Here is a 17,921-nt window from a genome sequence, read left to right as displayed (position 1 = left end):
ATACACACATATATGTGTATGAACTTTCAATTTAATTTTCATAGGCAAGATACATTATATCATATTTTAAGAATCATAGAAATATATTTTGGTAGTAATAAAATAGAAAAAATATTACAAAGTTATATTTGCTTATTGAATGATGATAAAATAATTTATTTTTATTTTACAAAGTAACTTTATTTATATTTTATATTTAAAATTACAAAATAACTTTATTTTACAAAGTAGTTAATATAAGTGATATCACAAACTTGGCACTTAAAATTCTAAATTTTATATTAATTGAACTTAAAATGTGAGTCAATGGGAGTGGGAAATGATAACATCCAGAGTCAAACATTCAACTTTTATCAGTAATGACTAAGGCGTGACTAATAAATTGTACTACATTTAGAGCTAAATTATTAAATCAGACAACCTCATCAGAAAATCAAGCTGCACAACCTATAGTGCAGTTTAAAAGTCAGCAATTGTAACTTCAAAGTGTTTAGCTGTATCAGTGGAATTGGTGGTTGAATCATCAAATATGCAGTGCAATTAGTTGAGTATGAAAATCCCACAGTGTTACAATATGGAAATGAATCAGCAAAGCTTCCTGGTGATTGCTAAATACCTGACTACTTCCTCAGTAACTATAGTTCTTGAATAATTCCCTAAATAAATATGGAAATGAAGTTTAATGAAATGAAATAGTGAACATGAGGTAGTCTTTGATAAGTTTGGGAAAATTTGATACAAGTTGAAAGCAACTGACTAATTTTCTTTTCTTCTACATATGTTCACTGATCTGTAGGAACTACTAGTATTTACTGCACATTATTTGTATTCTCTTAAATTTTTTTTTGTTATTACATTTCTCACTATAAATTTGCTCAAAAGTTGAAAGTTCCTTCATTCAGAAGAATTAACCCATAGAAATACTGTATTTGCATTCCTCAACTTAACAGCGAGATTAACTATACCAGCTATAATTTACAATGCCCCCTGCCCCCAAAAAGTTATACGCTTTTTATGATTTTTGTAAATGAAAGATTTACCATTTGACTTGTTTTGGAGATTCAAAAAGAAATTCCTAGAGATTGGAAATCTTGGGTATAGAAATTTTTATTAATGTGGAAGTTGATAAAAATATTGCATTCTTTTTAAATTTTCAGATAGGAAATGTGGAGGAGCTGCATTTGTGGATATATGGAAATTCAAAAGCTATATAGTATGAATGATGTTTTCTTTTACTTCAGAATTTATGTTTGTAAGCTTACGTTCAGCACTTGAAGAAAATTTTCCCAATATACTTAACCTTCAATGATATTATTTAGCTATCTGGTGTCGTTCTTTCAACTGACACTTCATGTCCTGGAAAAAAAATTATAAAAGTCATCTTAATTTGACCTAAGTTCTAGATAAAGCACACATTGTTTGTTTGTTTTTTTAAGAAATTTAACATTTTGAAATAATTAAGCATTTGATGTTATTGCCACAAATTATAATTCAAAAGTACAGATAAAGAATGGAAATTTGGAATGAGAAGAATTTTCAGGTCTTCCCCCTAGAACATTAGACTGGGGGCAACAAATTCAAATGCTTATGGGATCCAGGCAGGTCATAAAAGAGAGTGAAATTGGAAGACACGGTGGGAACTGATGAACTTTCTGAAAAATTATAATTAGATCTACCCTAAAGAGGCAAAAGACCCTAATCGAGATTAATGTTGCCATTCAGTGTAACAGAACAGGCAGTTCTATTGCTGCCAATTAAAAAAATTTTTTTTTAATATTTATTCATTTTTCAGAGATGGAGAGAGACCGCATGAGTGGGGAGGGGCAGAGAGAGAAGGAGACACAGAATCCAAAACAGGCTCCAGGCTTTGAGCTGTCAGCACAGAGCCCAATGCAGGGCTTGAACTCACAGACCACGAGATCATGACCTGAGCCGAAGTCAGATGCTTAACCGACTGAGCCACCCAGGCACTCCCCCTGCCATTGCTGCCATTTTAAAGAAACACCAGAAAATCTTATTTTCTGTTTTGAATTCAGTAAGTATTGCTTACTATTTTTTCTTTTAAAGAAGTAAGTATACAGTCCAAATACATGTTATGTATAAGTTTACAAACTTTACTATAAATGGAATTGTATTACAGATGTCATCTTCTCTCAACACAGTTACAGGGATTAGGTGTTGATTATTTCATGAGGCAGTTTTCTTAACTAATAGTCAACTTTGTTAGAAGCTTTTTTTTTTTTTTTTACCAAGGACTAAGAATTCTAAAGTAGAAAGGTCAAAAGATGATTCAATTCATCCTTTCCTTAAATGGAACACTGAGAACTAGAAAATGCAAATCATTCACACAAAGTCATATAATGGTTTAATAAGAGATCCAGAAAGGAAAGCAACTAAAACAAAGTAAGCACCTATCATGTGAGAAATTTCATGGTGGATGTCCTCATATTTGTTCTTCCAACAATTCTTTTGATGTAGAGACTCTTAACCACATTTTACAAATCAATAAACAGTTTCAGGTCAACTGCCCATTACTACACAGTCACTGAGTAGCAGACTAATGATCTGAACCACATTTGCTAATTCCCAGGCTAAGTCTCCATATTATGCTACCAATTGTATTAAAAAAAAAAAAAGTACCCTGGGGCACCTTGGTGGTTAAGCATGCACCCATTTGGACGTCCAACTGATTAAGTGTCTGACTCGATTTCAGTTGGTTAAGCATCCAACTCTTGATTTCAGCTCAGGTCATGATCTCATGGTTTGTGAATTCAAGCCCCACATTGGGCTTTCTGCTGATGGTGTGGGGCTTGCTTGGGATTCTCTGTCTCCCTCTCTCTCTGCCCCTCTCCCACTCTCTCTCTCAAAATAAAGAAATAAACATTAAATTTTTTTTAAATACCCTAAGGATTCCTTTCCTATGAAGAATTTAAAAAATCTCTTTGGAAAACCTTAAGATTAGGGATCTTCATACTATTTCTCCTTCACTACTAATCTTGATTATTGTTTATAAGAGACACAGCTGATTTGATGTAAATTGTGGAGGGCTTTTGTGTATTTCAACCATTATAGACATAGACAAAAGGCTACAGTACCAATGGTTGATTAAACCTGAAGATATACAACTGCTATTTCCTGCTGGGCACAAAGGAACAAGCAAGATAGCCATTTAAACCTAGTTTCTCCAAAATACACCTCAGCAAGTATTGCTGTCAAATGTCATTCTAGTCACTTACAGCACATCCCAGCTGGGATGCACACCAGAGAGCCTCAGCTGACAGCAGACATCCAGTGGGAACACCCTAGCAGGATGAGGCAGCCATTTTCCCTGCATTCAGGAACTGCTCATTGATAGGACAGAAGACACCCAGAGTGAACTGTTTTCTAACGCAATACTTAGGGCTTCAGTCCTCAGGCTAAAATACACTTTACAAACCACCGAGGTTAATATATATTCTTAGTAATGGTGCCTGTCGTCCAAATTAAGCAGACACCAGGTGTAACCAAAATAATATAATAGAACCAGCATTAAAAATATATTTATCAAACTCAGATTTATGACATACTTGGAAGAAGAGTTAAGAATAGAATTAATATGCCAATGGTGTCCAATTGCTAAAATTAATTTTAGCCCATCTCAATAAATAAATTTATGAAAAACTTATCTAAATTTGGCTACCCTTTTTACTTGATCACACCTCTTCCTTAGATGTAACAATTTGCAATTTTTTATTTGTTTCAATACATGTAAGTAGTTTATCTTTTCATATTATAATCCAAATGAGATGAAGGCAGAGGCCTTGTGTGATTTGTTAATCATAAAGCTTGGAAACAGAGTTTAATAAAAAATAATTCATTAATGATGGAAAATCAAACTTGGAAGTTGCAAGAGGATAAAGAGGATAAATGATAAGTAATTATTCGTCTCTCAGAAGAGTGTTTAGATAGTAATGAGTATATCAAAACTGATAAAAAAATTAAAGTTATCCACTAAGAGAAACAAAATAATATTTAGAATTTTCAAATACTGTAAGACCTTGGATTTTGAGTAACTTGTTCTGCGAGTGTTCTCCAAGACAAGCAAATATTTCTAATAAATCTTAATTTGATAAATGAGTGATGTCTTGCAATACAAGTAGTACATGAGACCAAATATCACATGACCAAAACTGAGCCAATAGTTCTTGAAATTTGCTTTGATAATACAAGTACGTGGGATTACAAACATGTTTCTAGAATGAATTATTCTCACAAACCAAGGTTTTATTGTAGCTGAAGGAAAAAAAAAAAAAACGAACACAGGAACAGTTCAGAAAAGTAAAAAGGCAAAGGAAAAGCAGGAAACTTGTTATGAAATTAATTTATTTAAGCCCTAAATTGCTAGGGGTGTTGAAAAAGAACACAGGGAAAATACTCCCTGTAGACTCTATTGGGCAAGAGTAACTGGAAATCAAGACAAGCTATAGTAATCATAAATACTCATAGTAGACAATGGGTTAAATGCCAGACACCTAATCTCTCATATGTTATGAATCTTAAAAAGTAGCTAGCATACAAATAAGATAAATCATATTTGATTTCGTCTGAGAGGAAATTTAAGAATTTCTCTTTAAGACCAGCAAATATGTGTATATGTGTTCTAGGTTTTAACCTCTCTTTTTGTAAGTCTTAAATGGCTATTTAATCTGTCATTTTGTAAATCTTAAATGGTTATAGACACAACCAACCATTTTATTTTAACACCTGCCTGCTTGAAATTCCAGGGTGAATTCTAATTAGATTATGGTTAAAGTCTAAGATCCATATACTTCACTGCAAAAACTCTACCTAGTGTAATATACTCTTCTCCAATGTTCTTTAGCTTAGTTTCCCCCATCTTTAAGATAATCTTACAAAAATTAAGTAAAAATAAAAACAATTTGAATTGTCAGGCTCCCATCCTAGTATATATTTTTTTCTATTCTTCCACAGTGCTCTAAATATAGTTTCAGATCCAAACCTTTCAAACTTCCCAGCAGTGTTTCTGTGCCTCAACACATTTGTCTTCATCATCTCCCTCCCAAAGCTTCTCCATCTAATCAATATCTATTCACCCTTTTGTAGAAATAAAACTTTTACCTAAGAGCCGTTTGGCTTGAGGCAGGAAACCAGCTAGAAGCTCTTGTTAGTTTCAGTTCTTAACAAGTCTGGCACAAAGTCCTTTAGACCAATTCATATTTATTTTCTTCATTGTAAAGCCATGCTTAAAAGAAAAAAAAATGGAAGCAATAAAATATTCTTTGAAGTAGCATCTTATTGATTCATGCATTATGCACAGATTTTTATATATAGAAAATGAAAATCTAATAGATTATTGCTGGCTATGGTGGCATGAAAATGCACCTCTCAGACCTCTAACTGCAGGAACTGTAACTGCAGTATTGTATTCAGAAATTCATTGCCAAGTTTGCACCAGGGCAATGCTTCTCATGGACTGCTTCCAGCCAATGCCTTCATATAGCTGTGATACTAAATGAGGTCCATTCCTAGGAGATGAATAATCTCCCAGAAGGACAACAGTGCTCAAGGAATACCCATTATCCTTGCCAAAGTTTTGGAACTGCAACACAGTCTAGGATTCTCCACTTAATCCATTCCTCTCTCCTTCAAAAGGTCAGACCTGCATCATTCACTTGACTCCTCTCCCAGCTACCCTGGTGTACTCCATTTTGCCTCACAAGCCTTTCTCCTTGTAAATCTCTTGAATGTATAATCCCACTTGCATCCACTCTTTAGGGGCTTGGACTATAACATTGGGCTTAACCCCTTTCTATTGTCAACAAAAATGGCTGTATTAGACAGCAAACTAGAAATTGTGTATAATTTTTCTCGTGAAAAATGCTTTGCAGATTTCTTATTGAACACGATGTATACATGGATGTATTTCTGCTCTCTACTGAAATTCTTCTATGATAGTGGCAAATTGAATTAAAGACAGAATCATACACAACGACAGGGTGAATAACGAGATAAAAACAGATGAAATATATCAGCTAAACTTTGGAAATTAGAAGGCGGTGGGGGGGGTCTGGTACATTAATTAACAGAGTGGAGAAAGCATCACAAGTGAAGCCAAAGAAAAGTAGCCTCTTTAATTTATATTTGTGTATGTAGTAGGGAGCTGTTAATAGTTCCGACTTCTTTATGTTATTTTAAGGAGGAATTGAGCCAATGCATGTCAATCACTTAGAAGTTAAAGGATTTAGCCCACAGTAAATATTCAATAAATATTAACTGCTGTTAAACTGTTATCATTCTATCAAATTCAAAAAAATATTTAGTTTCTATGCTACAGTAACTGCCACCTAAATAAAATATATAAAATTTCATAAAATGATGAGGGAGGTGCCAGGGAAGTAGGGGTGCATAAATTCTTAGAAGGCAGGGAACCCCATAAGGCAATTGTTTAAAACTTGGTACTTCTGCAAATTTTATGCATATCTATATTTCAATTATGCAACAAATATAGAATCATAAAAATTAACTATAAGAATGACATTTAATCTTCTTTACAAATGAGATGTTTTCAGTAGTTAAAAAAAAGAAAAAGGCAAAAACCCTGAAAGTTACTACTTATTGCAAAGATGCCTGTGAGCAGTGAGGAAGGCAACATCTGCACCTCAGTGTGAGAGGTTGCTGCCCATGAAAGCATGTTGGGAAAATGTCACCTTTTCTTGTCAACACAGAATTCTATTGTCCAGGAAATATTTTCTCATCTCTAAATACATTTACTCCAGTCTTCTTCCAAAACTTTTATTCCTATTACACTAAAATTACCTTTATTCCACCACTGCCTCTGCTGATTATATTACCAGTTATTCCTTAGAGAAGCATCTCATTTGCTAGGTTTGAAGGACAAGAAAAGGGGAGCAGTGCTTCATAATTGGTTGACAAAGGCAAGGAGAGGTCATAGGTTATGTTGGGAGGCATGCTGACTGGTGGGGGTGAGGGTGGTATGCTAAGGGCAGTGCTGCAGCAGCAATGCTCATTATCAAGAGCATGCTTCAGTTCTCATGCAGGTGGAAAGTGAAATGGAAAGATGCTTTCTAAAGATTATGATTTGTTACTTTACTTTATAACTGACCACTTCTAAAATCATTTAAAGAAATAAAATCAAAACTGATTCAGTTTTCTGAAATGGAAGAAAAAAAACAAGAGTGTTATTAGTAATATATGATCTGTGCCCGATTATTTGATAGCAATGAATATATCTCAGTTTTCAAGGTAAAAATCTTTTTCCACAATTGTAAAAACCCATGGTTGCATATATATAAGCCCTACCAACACCGAAAGCTGCATTTTTTTTTTATTATCCCCAAATACCTCCTCCAATCTAACTTGTTCTTTGTGTATAACCTATTCGGACTTGTGGATTGGTGGCTCAGCCAGAAGTCTTTGCAGAGCTTCTAAAGCACTCTCTTCCTCTCCTTTCACATGTGATGAGGCATAGAGTCCTACTGTTTCTGCTTTCATCGGTCTCAGTTCATTCTCTTCTCCACTGTTTGGCTCCTCATGAGCCCTAGAATGCATCAATAAAATAGCTGCACAAGCGTTTCCTTGTGAGGCCATAGGTCATAGTCAGAGATCTGAGAGCTAATGAGCTGTGAAGATTTTGAAAAACTACCTATCTCACCAGGAGACTAGTGACACATATGTGATATCCAGTACAGATGTTGGCACATATCTGATGTTCAATAAGTTTAAGTGAACAAATTAACAGGTTAAAATTGGTCTCCCTCAATTTTGCTTCCATTCTCTACCATGTAATCTGTGTTGCTGCTCAAATAGTTTCTTAAACACAAGTCTGATTATGTCTGCTCCCTACTTAACAGCATTCATAACCTCCCTCACCATTTACTGCCCTGTTTCTCAAACAATGGTGTATTTTTTGCAAGGCGTGGTAAAAACTCAGAATCCTGGGTTTTAACCAGACCTGCTAAATCAGATTTTTTGGGGTGTGAAATCCAGGATATGCATTTAACATTTCTCCAAGGTTATGTTTGCATGCTGAATTTTGAGAGCCATTGACTCACAGGAAAAAATTAAGCTGGTTAATATGTGATGTGAGTAATGTCATTGTTTGGCCCTACCTTATTGACTTTGTACCAATAGCACTGGACAGTTTTTATTTTCTTCATTCAAATGACACTCTCTTCTTCTTTTAAGTTTATTTTTCTTCCAACCAGACTATCTATTCCCTCTTATGCTCTTAAAAACTCAAATTTTATATTTTATTATCCATCTTAGGTATAATCTCTTTCGGAGACCTCATCTACTGTCCCATAAACCCTGCAAGAATTAATCAGTCCCTCTTATGATACCCTTGTATGCTATTATAGCTGCCTGCATCCCTCACAGGGTATTATAATTTGTTTATATATCTCTTTCTAGACTATGAATGCCTTAGGTCTAGTGCCTATGTTGTATTCTTTTCTTTAACACAAATCCCTACTAGAACCACAGTGGGTCAGTACGTTTTCCATACATATTGCATGGATGACTGCATGCAAACAGTGTGTGTTTGGTTATTCATGCAGTGTTTTTCTTTCTTTTCTTTTTCTTTCAAAATTATCCGACACACAAATCTGTTCATGGAGAACTCTTCTAAAATGCTTCTTAAGCGACATCTCATTAGAAACGTAGAATATATTGAAGAAGATACTGAGTTTCATGCACTAATTCACTAGTACTAACAAATTAAAGATTAAAGTAAAAATGAACATAAAGAAGCAAATCAAGCTGTGCTAGTCACGTATTTTCTGCTTGTTAAGAGGAAAACTGCTTAAACTGGTTCTAAGATTTAATTTTTAATATGTTCCTTATTAAAAAAACAGTTTAAGGTTAATAAGGGAAAGTAATGTGTTTGTTTATTCATTTTTCCTCTTAAACTCCTATACAAAGTACTTCCAACTTCTCTTTACAGAGAAAATAAGCCAAATGTCTCAACAGTTTAAGTACCAGATTAGCACCTGCTTTAAGAGTTTAGGAGGCACTAATTGACCTGAAAACAGCCCAACATGAGCAGCAGGCATGGCGCTATGTTTGCTTCAAAATCTAAGTCTTGTTGCCAGCGTTTACCTAATGTAAATATAAGAAAAGCAAATTGAACAGTACCATTGCTTGTGTACTAAAGCCATCTCTCATTGAGCCAAATTCTCCCTTGGAGCACACCGTTCCTTGGAACCTACATAAGCATCCAGTGAGATGGATTAACACTTTGAAGTCACTAGGGTATCATCAAGACTTTTTTGTTGATGATACTGTGTCTTTGGCACTGGGGAAAATCTGGCTCATCTTGTTAGTGGCAGAAAAAATGCAATTTAAGTGAGCTGCCAGGATAATTAGAGCAGGTGAACAGTAGACAGAAATAATGCCCTAAAGAGATGAAAGAAAATGCTTAGATTCTTTTTCACTTTATTTCAGTGCTACTAAATGCTATTGGTATCTGTTTGCTCCTGTATCTCTGTCAATCCTTGGTAGAAAATTAGGTATTTAGGGAGACATTAACTCTTCCAAGCTACTTGGAGACTATTTAGTGCACTTCTGAGCAGTGCTAATTGACAGAGTTGTAAATGAAAACATCACAAAAATGTGATATTTATCTATACTGATTTAAGAATGTTAGAAAATCACAGGAGAATGACTCATTGTCATCCTTTTTAAAAAGAAATACAATTCCAGAATTCTGTCAGTATTTAATTATATGAGAACAATGAGTCAGTGGCTTGTTATATTTGGGGAATTTACACTAACTATATGCTAAAGTTTTGTAGGCAAGAGTTTACTTTCCAAAATCTTAATAGCTCCCAAATTCATAAGAATAACATTTAAATGGTATTTAGTTGGTTTTTCAAGAGAATTTGACTACAGTCCATTCGATCAGTATTATTTCAAATACTCCTTCTGTGTAAAATGACCCAAGTGCTTCACAAAGTTTATCAACTCCTCCCTGAATACAGTTTATGCATTTATGTCTTTTGTATATTTTTGTGTGCATTCCTTTAACTAGAAAGTTCATTTTCTATTTCCTAATGAAGATTGAGCTCCCTACTATCTTTCCTGTTTAGCTCACAGTGACCAGACCAAAAGTCATAGGAACAATGAAGCATAGGAAAAATCTTCAGGGCAGTGAAACTCTTATTTATAATATATAGTAATGATATACAAATAATGCTATGCATTTGTCAAGACCAATAAAACCTTACAGCAAAAAAAGTAAACCTTAATACAGGGAAATAAAAAAAACTCATTTAAGGGGCAGGAGGATTCTTTTGCAGATGTGACATTATAATCATATGCAACAATCACTCTGAAGGAGTCAAGGAAAGGAGCTGACTTAAGTAACTTTGGGAATGGATGGAATGTGTAAGATTAAAGGTTCAATGAACTTTATACAAGCGCCATATTCCAGTTGATAAAGTTGTTTCCATTGGCAGTATGGGTTAACACTTCTGGCATTACTATCCCTGTTTACTAAATTTGAATAGTTAAGTAAATGGATGGCAGATGGTAGAAGTTAGACTTCTTACTGATGGAGTGGAAAGTTACGATAATGAGGGGGAAAAGGCTATATTCATGCAGTAATGGACAAGGGTTGGATATATTAGTTTGAACCCATACTTAGCTCAATGTATGGATGATTAAATATTGAAATATATATATGTATACACACACACACACACACACACACACACACACACACTGATTAGTATACACTAATATATTCTGTCAGCTAAAAAGGCTTAGAAACAATGATACCCCAGTCACAATGAACACATCTAGGGCCCAGATTTTGTTTTCTAATATAATTCTCCAATAAAAGGAACTGAGACTCTTTGGTGAAACTGTGGATTGTAGGATAGCAGCAGGAAGTATATAAGAAGGGAATGGAATATCTTGAGTTGCCAGAAAGTAAAGAAGTGCTCAAACCAATACAAAACACATAAAGATGGTGATGTGAAAGAGTTGTTGGAGCCAACTGAATAGCCAGAACTGAAACAACTTGTTCACAGAATAAGTAAAAGTGTATTGGGTTATAACCCAAAGTGTAAAATAAATTATTTTAGTTCATGATATAATATGATCCCATACTGATATAAATCAATGATATAAAAATAAATAAATAGTGGGGAAAAGACAAATCTATGCAAGAAAAAATATATTTAAAATGGAGATTCTTTAATTTCAATGAGGGGAGACGTAACTTTCCAGTCTTTAATTGTGAACTGCACATAGTGTCTTCCTTCATTAGAGTACAAATGCAAAAGGATGAAATAAAGACGAATTTTATAGTAGAGAACCCTGGAAAGCACCATAGCAACAAGGAGATCAAGATCGATAACAGCAGTTATAATGATATTGACAATATATACTCTAAGTATTATTTGATGAAAATAATTTAACTGATACTGTCCTCTCTAAAGCCCTTAACCACAGTCTAAACAAGACTTAAACATTAGACAAATTCCAACAGAGAGATATCCTATAAAATATCTGACCAGTACTGTTCAAAACTCAAATTTTTAAAATAAGAAAAATATGAACTTTCACACTGTCACAGCCAGAAGGAACCTAAAGAAATGACAACTGAATGCATGTGATATCCCGGGTGAGATTTTGGGACAGTAAAAATCACATTAGAGTAAAAATTAAGAAAAAATGAATGAAGTATTGTCTTACTCATTTAGAGTACTATAGCAAAATACCATACACTGAGTGGCTTATAAACAACATAAATTTATTTCTCACAATCTGGAGTCTATGAAGTTCAAGATCATGGTGCCAACATATTCAATGTCAGGTGAGAATCCCCTTCTTGTTCATAAATAGCCACCTTTTTTCTGTGGCCTCCCATGGTAGAAAAGACAAGCTAACTGTCTGGGATCCCTTTTAAAAGGGCACTAATCCCAATCATGAGAACCCCACCTTCATGACTAAATCACTTTCCAAAAGTCCTGTCTCCTAATACCATCATATTGGAGTTAAGTTTCAAATGAATTTTGGAGGAACACAAACATGCAGTCCCTAGTAAATATGTACTTTATATAATAAAATGTATTAACACTGTTTCATTAACTATGACAAACACAGCATACTAAGGTAAGATGCTAATAATAGAGGAAACTGCATGAAGTATTTGGGAACTCAAGTACTATGTACAGTTTTCTGTAAATCTAAAACTCTTTAAAAATAAAGTCTATTTTAAAAAATAAGTTGGCCAGGGGAGCATGGGTGGCTCAGTTGGTTAAGCATCCTACTTCAGCTCAAGTCATGATCTCATGGTTCATGGGTTTGAGCCCTGCATCACATTCCATGCTGACAGCTCAGAGCCCGGAGCCTGCTTTGGATTTTGTCTCCCTCTCTCTCAGCCCCTCCTCTGCTTGTACTCTGTCTCTCTCTGTCCCTCAAAAATAATTAATTCTTTAAAAACAATTTAAAACCATAAGTTGGCCAAAATCAATTAGTGAAAAGAAATGCTATAGAAGCTATTGGTTGAATCAATTTGGTCAATAGAACAATTTAGAGTAAACATCTTGCTTGAATATGAACCAGTGATACACCATTATATTTGTCAATCAGTATTATCATTTCTCCTATACAACCATATTATATTCTAAATAGTTATTATACTATTGATTCATTCATCCTTTAATTTAAAAATGACTTAAATATAATACTTTTTAAAGTTAATTTTAATTTCGAAAATTCCAAATCCAGTTAAATATTTTATGTAAAACTAAAATTTCCACTCACTAGACACACAAGTTTCACTATGCAGATTCTACTCTGTTTCACTGTTTTGAATGGTATACACTAAATCTAACTAATTACATCATGTGATAGAATTAAAGTAACTCAAATTCTGTTATTTTGATTTTATGAAAGCTTCGCTTTCATAGGGTCTTTCAAATCTGCTGTTTCAACTCAGGTATGTGTAGTACAACAGAGGCTGGAGATATGAATGAGCCTGAGAAGGACTCAAATCACCCTGGTCCCTTATGAACTTTCTCTTAAAATGAGTCTCTGTAAATGAGTCTGTACCTGTCAGGGGACAATTTTGTAACGGGAATTTCTCCAACTTAAATTCCACGTAGAAATCAATGTCTATTAAGGAAGAAGTAATAAAAATGCAGTGTTATACATAATTGTTATTTACATGATTAAAATCAATGTATCCACATATTTTTTTAGCAGTTAGGACAACACATGTTGTTTGTTTGTTTTTCCTCTGGGAGGAATGTTTTATAATTGAAGCTATTTAGCATTGCTAGTGCATCATGGTTATAGAAAACAGAACATTTTTTTTCAATAGAAAAAAGATCACTGTTTAATCAGTTTTATTATTTCCTATTTAATTAATTATGTTAACTATTTTTCTAAAAACTTCTGTACAGGTAGTACATGCTTTTCTTGCTAGAACCTGGGGTGATTCATTCCCAACACCTGCCTCTTTATATACCACAGGTATGAACATTTTTTTTCCTGTCCCTTGAAGAATTTGTATTTTTTGTTTTATTTTTAAATTACTAATTTATATTCTGTCAGTTAATCCTGCTCTTCCTTGTGATAGCAAATAATATTTTTAAATACTACATTTTAAAAAATAAAGCTAAATAGTTTTAACAAACAACATAGTTTGTTTCTGTTAAATATACAATTTTCAGAAGATATGTGATCAAACCACAAAAATTGTTTTTAATCTATTGCAAATTATGTAATCAATATCATTGTTAGACATTTTCTTGTTACCAACAGTACAGAACAGAAATGACTAAAAGTGACTTGGAAATTAAAATTAAATCACTATAGGGTTGCCTGAGTGGCTCAGTCGGTTAAGCATCTGACTTTGGCTCAGGTCACGATCTCATGGTTCATGAGTTCGAACCCAGCATCGGGCTCTGTGCTGACAGCTTGGAGCCTGGAGCCTGCTTCAGATTCTGTGTCTCCCTCTCTCTCTGTCCCTCCCCTGCTCATGCTGTGTCTCTCTGTCTCTCTCAAAAATAAGTAAACATCAAAAAAATTAAGTTTCATTAAATTAAATCACTATAAATACATTACAGATTAAGCAGTTTAGAAGATCCACTCATCCCAAATAAAAAGTTGTAAAATTATCTTCAATTTTCATAAGATTTATCAACTATTAGAAACATTTAACTTAAGATATATGTCTGTTAATATTAATTATTATTTTTAAACATTTTTATTTTGACTAGATCATATTTTATCAATTTATATTTTGTTCAACTACTTTCAGTCAAATGCGGTTTTCATTTTTTAAATGTTTTACAAAATAATAATGTTTTACATAGTGAGATTTGTAGTTCTTAAGTGCTTGTTCATTCTTTCACTCCTTAATAAGTCCTCAATGAATTTGTAACATGAGAAAAATTCTTATTTTAGTTTCCTATTTCTTGGTATCGTTCCTCATGTTTTCACAACAAGTGGAAAGCTGACACTCTATCAATGAGCAGATTCATTGCTTTATATTAAAGTTGCACTTCAGTATATTTAAAAAAAATTAATGTTCACTTTTCTTAGAGAGAGAGGCAGAGTGTGAGTGGGAGGGGTGGGGAGCAGTGAAAGGGACACACAGAATCTGAAAGCAGGTTCCAAGGCTCTGAGCTGTCAACACAGAGCCCGACACAGGGCTCAAACTCACAGACTGTGGGGTCATGACCTGAGCTGAAGTCAGACAACTTAACTGACTAAGCCACCCAGGTGCCTCACCACTTTAGTATATGTAATGATATGTTTTTCTTCAGGTGAGAGAAATAATATTTACGTTTACAATTTCTACCAAATGACTCACACTACTAGGGAAGTTAATAGTGTTAAGCATCTACATTAAAAAAAAAAGAATATTTCTTTTTTTTATTTAAAAAAATTTTTTTAACATTTATTCATTTTTGAGAAAGAGAGACAGAGCATGAACGGGGAAGGGGCAGAGAGAGGGAGACACAGAATCTGAAACAGCTCCAGGCTCTGAGCTGTCAGCACAGAGACCGACATGGGGCTCCAACTCATGGACTGTGAGATCATGACCTAAGCTGAAGTCAGATGCTCAACTGACTGAGCCACCCAGATACCCCAGAAGAATATTTCAAATAAGTGAACTAACTTTACAGTTCAAGGGACAAAAAACAAACAAACAAACAAAAACAAACAAACAAACAAAAAAACACCAAGAAAGGAAATAAAAGAACAAACTAAGTCCAAAATCAATAGAGGAAAGGAAAAGTAAAGATTAGAGAAGAAATAATCAAAATAGAAAATGGATAAACAATAGAAAACAAATCAATGAAACCAAGAGTTACTTTTTTGAAAAGATTAGCGAACTTGAAAGACCATTAATCAGACTAAGAGAAACAAGAGAGAAAACTCAAATAAAATCATAAATGAAAGGGGAGACATTACAACTGATACACAGAAATAAAAACATAATTAGACACTACTAAGGACAAATCTCTACTAACAAATTGGATAATCTAGAAGAAATGGATATATTCCTAGAATGGTATCTGACTAGATATAATTATGAATAGAAAATCTGAGCAATGAGCAAGGAATGTAATCAGTAATCAAAAACCTACCAACAACGATAAGTACTAAAGATACTAGATAGCTTTACCAGGACTATAGAATTCTACCAAAGATTTAAAGAACTAACATCTCTAACTAATAATCCTTCTCAGACTCTTCAAGGCCAGCATTACATTGATACCAAAGATGGAGAGACACTACAAGAAATCTATATGCCAGTAACCCTGATGGACAGACACTACAAGAAAACTATAGGCCATAACCCTGATGAACATTGATGCAAAAATCCTCAACAAAATACTAGCAAACCAAATTTAGTAGCACATTAAAATAACCTTACATATTGATCCAGCAAGATATATCCCTAAAATGCAAAAATAGCTTAACATCCCCAAATCAAGTATTGTGGTATACTACATTAACCAAGTGAAGGATAAAAATCACATGATCATCTCAATAGATACATTAAAAGCATTTGACAAAGTTCAATATCCTTTCAGGATGCAAACTTTCAACAGTCTGGGTATAGGAGGAACTTACCTTAATATAATAAAGACCATATAATAAACCACAACTAATATTATACTCAGTGTTAATAAACTGAAAGCTTTTCTCCTTAAGATCAGGAATAAAACAAGGATGCCCATTCTCACACTCCTACTCTACATAATATCAAAATCCTAGCCAGAGTAATAATGGAAAGTAAAAGAAATAAAAGTCCTGCAAATAAAAAAGGAAGAAGTATATTTTTTCTCTGTTTGTAAATGACATCATCTTATACGTGGAAACCCTAAAGATTGCATCACACACACACACACACACGCACACACACACACACACACACACACACCAAAATTGTTACAGCTAATAAATAAATTCAGTAAAGCTGCAGTATACAAAATCAACATAAAAAATAAGTTATGGGGTGCCGGGGTGGTTCCGTCAGTTAGGTGTCTGACTTCAACTCAGGTCACGATCTCACGGTTGGTGAGTTGAAGGCCCATGTCGGGTTCTGTGCTGACAGCTCAAAGCCTGGAGACTGCTTCAGATTCTGTATCTTCCTCTCTCTCTGCCCCTGCCCAGATCTCTCTCTCTCTCTCTCCCTCTCTCTCTCTCTCTCAAAAATTATAAATAAAAATTAAAAAAAAATTAAAAAATGTTACATGTCTATACATTAACAATGAACTATGTGAAAAGGAGGTTAAGAAAGAAATTCCATTTACAATGATATTGAGAGTAATAAAATACTTAGAAATAAATATAACCCATGAAGGTGAAAAACTTGTACCCTGAAACCTATAATGCAGTGATGAGAGAAACTGAAGAAGACACAAATAAGTAGAAACACATCCTGTATTCATAGATTGGAATATTTAGCATCGTTAGTGGGTATAATACTCAAAAACTACCTACTGTATAGATTCAGTGCTTTCTCCATCAAAATCCAGTGGCATTTTACACAGAAATTTTTAAAAATCTTAAAATTCATATAGAATTACAAACAGACAAAGCAGTTATGGGAAAGAAGAACAAAGTTGGAAGTATCACACTTCCTGATTTAAAAATTTCAAAACTATACTGATTAAAACAGTGTGGTGCTGGCATAAAGACAGACATATAGACCAATAGGACAGAATAGAGATCACAAAAAATAAACTCACACATATAGTCAGCTTATCTTCAACAAGGGTAACAAGGGTGCTAAGAATACACAATGAACAGAAGACAGTCTGTTTAACAAATGGTGTTGGGAAAACTTGATATCCACATAAAAAAGAATGAAATTGGATACATACACAAAAATGAATGAAATAAAAATGAATGAATAAAAAAGAATGAAATTGTCCCACACACAAAAATGAAATCAAAATGGATTAAAAAATACTTAAATGAAAGACCTAAAACTATAAAACTCCTAGAGAAAAACATAGTGGAAAAGCTTGACATTAGTCTTAACAGTGATTTTTATGATATGACACCAAAAGCACAAAAAAGAAAAGAAAAGAAAAAAAAAAACAGCAAGTGTAACTATATCAAACTGAAAAGCTTCTGCAAAGAAAAAGGAAGCAATCAACAGAGTAAAAAAGGCAACCTACAGAATGGGTGAAAATACTTACAAACCATATATCTGATGAGGGGTTTATATATAAAATATGTATGGAACACTTACAACTTAATAGCAGAAATACTAATAACCTAATTAAAAAGGAGCTAAGGACCCAAATAGACACTTCTCCAAAGAAGATATACATATGGCCAATAGGTATATGAAAAAATGTTCAGCATCATATATTATCAGGTAAATGAAAATCAAAACCACAATGAGATATAACCATAGTGTT

The sequence above is a fragment of the Lynx canadensis genome, chromosome A1, assembly GCF_007474595.2.
Source record: "Lynx canadensis isolate LIC74 chromosome A1, mLynCan4.pri.v2, whole genome shotgun sequence".
NCBI lineage: Eukaryota > Metazoa > Chordata > Mammalia > Carnivora > Felidae > Lynx > Lynx canadensis.
Note: the sequence above shows the minus strand (reverse complement) of the source record.